The sequence below is a fragment of the Cyprinus carpio genome, chromosome B20 (assembly GCF_018340385.1).
Source record: "Cyprinus carpio isolate SPL01 chromosome B20, ASM1834038v1, whole genome shotgun sequence".
Lineage (NCBI taxonomy): Eukaryota > Metazoa > Chordata > Actinopteri > Cypriniformes > Cyprinidae > Cyprinus > Cyprinus carpio.
The window spans coordinates 7,249,166-7,252,427 of NC_056616.1; positions in this window are offsets into that span (position 1 = coordinate 7,249,166).

The window sequence follows — 3,262 nt, forward strand, 5'->3', positions numbered from 1 at the left end:
CTAGTCCTGTTATAGCCCCACTCGTGACCATAGGTCATGTTTTGCTTCCTATTCCATTTTTGACATTAACTCCGAGATTAATTGCTGAAATTATTCAGTGAAGTCCACGGAATGTGAGTCAGAAATAATTGTTCCTGTGAGAGCAGGACTTACAATGGAAAATAAAACCAAAAGCAAGGTGGTGACATTCCCTGCCTCTGAATCTGGATGTGATTAGGCTGTAATGCACAACATATGGGATCAAGACAAGAAGAGAGATGGATGGATCCTTTGTACAGACGTTCTCAAATGTAAAGATGCACACGTTTCCATCTCTCCTGTCTGCTAAGTGCGAAAGGTGTCAGAGGAAATGGAAATGAACAGAACAGCAGCTAGGTTTGTGGCGCCTGAGTGGCGTTTAGAGACGTTGTGGTTTAGCTGTGTAACTCTATGATGCATTCTGACATGAAAATGCCTGTTTCAGGTTAAGGCCTTATTTCAGAGCTGTGTGCTAATGTGAAACAGCTTTTATATTCAAACTCTGTGAGAAAGGATTTTCACTTATGTTTATGCATTGATATGAAACAGGAGATCGTGTCCCCAGGCGGCTGTCGCTTATGGCCTATGCTTATTATCATCTGCCGTGTCCTTATTTACCTCAGTGGGGGCATCTGGGGCCATGGCCTTGGAGATGGCCTGAAATCACACTTACATGATACCGATTCCCTGCATCCACGGATAGATCCCGGCAGGCTGGATTCACATGTGACTCATGCCTAAAATGTATAGAAGCACCAAAGCCATGCCTGATTTTACTCATAGTGAGTCACTCGAAAACCCAGGTGATATATATATTTCGTAATCCAAAATAATAAGAACCATTTCCCTCAACTTTTAATGAAGGCAGTACAATGAGTTCATCATCAACGTCATAGCAACTCTATCCGGATGATGCACATGTTTTATTTTTGTATGCTGGTGAAATGTTATACCAGGAATTTATCATCTGATGATTATTCTTAACAGATTTCTCAAAGCCTTTTGAATTAACCCTCTGGTGCTCCTCATTTGATCTTCACGGTCAAAAGTCACCTGAAATTTTATTTTATTTTTTTTACACCAGTAAAATCAATGTAATATATTTTTGTTCAATAATATTTTTCCTTTTTTATTTTGTATTCTGAGATCATTTCATGGCACTAATGAATATTTATGCAATGATTATTATGATTGTTACTGCAAATAAATCCGCAGACATTCTGCTGTGAGCATGTAATATATACTGCTGCTGGTGATAAACATATATAAAATAACCACCATATATAACATACATGAAATTACCCCATAGCAGATTTATACAGGTGGAGCTGGGGAAGGTGCAGGATTTCTGAAGTGCGCTGGGCTTGTTTGCGCCATGATTTAATGTATGTTAATGCCAATAAATTCATGGTCATAGTATTAGGAAGCCCCCTAATTAAATGGGTTATAGGCCCCCGTAATTAAACACACTATGCAAAAAAAAAAAAAAAAAAAAAAAGCATAAGAATGTTTGTTAAAAAGTTGTTATTTAATAATGTTGTTATATTTTTTGATGTAGTTATTCTAAAATATACTTAGATGTTATTAAAAAAAACTTGCTTTGTAATAGTATATTATAGACATATTTTGCCGTATGATGATTTTTATATTAACATCACATTTATTTGACTGTTTTTATATCAACACGATTTGAAATAAAACATATTATACCCTTTCGTTTTGCACACATTTTGTTTCTTTGTCAATATTTAGTTACACAACTAAAAAACTCTAATTTAAGGGGGAATTTTTGCCCTGTTGTACCCTGCATGAGAGCCCAGAGACCTTGGCAGGAACTGTAGTTTGCCCCAGACTGATGATGTGTTGTGTTATTGAAAGTGAGTTGGTTTAATTCTCAGCAGTGTTTTTTTATGCCAGAATGTTGCAACATGTTGCCTCTCATTGCTGTTATGTTATTGTAGACATTCCCATGTAAAATAAAGGGGGAACGAGACAGACAGGGAAAGAGAAAAAATCAAGGGGAAAAGGGAGTGCTGTGATTTTTTTTTGGTTCACACACTGCAGTATGTTATTTCACAAGAGGCCCTTGGCCAGATAAGGGCTTTGTGTTTTAAAATATGATTGATCGTGGAATTCTGCTCTGTGATTCTAATGCAGAGCTTACGACTGTTACACTCAGATATGTTCTCTGCCTTTATTTTATGTAACACAGCAAGGAGATAAAAGACCATTTCATAACACCATTTCATAAGAAAATCCAGTGCATTGTGGTACACAACATTCTTGTTCAAATCGCTGTGCCAAAACTGTTGTGTCTAGAGACCCCACAACATCTGGGAGGTTTCAGGAACTGGAACAGATAGACAGACACATCTGGTGTGATTTGTGTAGGCCAGAAATGTTTGTTAAAGCTAGAAGAAATCAGGCATGTGTGATAAACCAAAAAAAGACACTGTACACACTGTAGTTAAGTCAACAACCAATGTAGGTAATTTTGGTAAAAAATCCATCAAAATTTAGAGATGAAAATTCTGTGATCATTTACTCACCCTCATATCTTTCCAAAAATGCATGACTTCTGTGTATGGAATGTTTTTGATCAAAACCACATTTGACCAATCTGACTTAAATTGTACAAAATTCAGTATTTCAGTGAAACAACAGATCTAATATGCACCGTCTCTGAGCTGCAAAAGTAGTATTTGAGCCTCTGTTTGATCTTGGAATATGACTTAAATCTTTATTAAACATTCCAAGATGTTTTATGTCACTAAACAAGAGTGTTCTGGAGTCTCAGTTGAACTCACTGACACCCAGGCCAAAGCCGAGCTGTTAATCTGTTAGATTATTCTCTGAAACAGGTATGAAGCACAAGGGAAGAATTAGAGACAGCGTGTCACGTAGCTTGAAATGGACAAGGACCTTATTCAGAGACTGAAGAAAGGAAAAGACAGCAGTGGTTAATTCATAAGGAGTGACAGTAAGTGGAGTGGGAGGGGTGTGCATTGTCACGCCGCTGGAATGTTCACCAGTGTGACTAAACCATTTCTCACAAATGGCCAGGATGTGGGCGATTTGGTTTGATACTCTAGCTACATTTTTTTTTTCTTCTTCTTCTTCTTCTTCTTCTTCTTCTTCTTCTTCTTCTTCTTCCAGAGAGGACAGTAAACAAAGTAGTACTATGCGACTAGAACGAGATGAAATGTGGCCTGAAGTTACCCTGTCCATTCAGTGGAGCTCAACA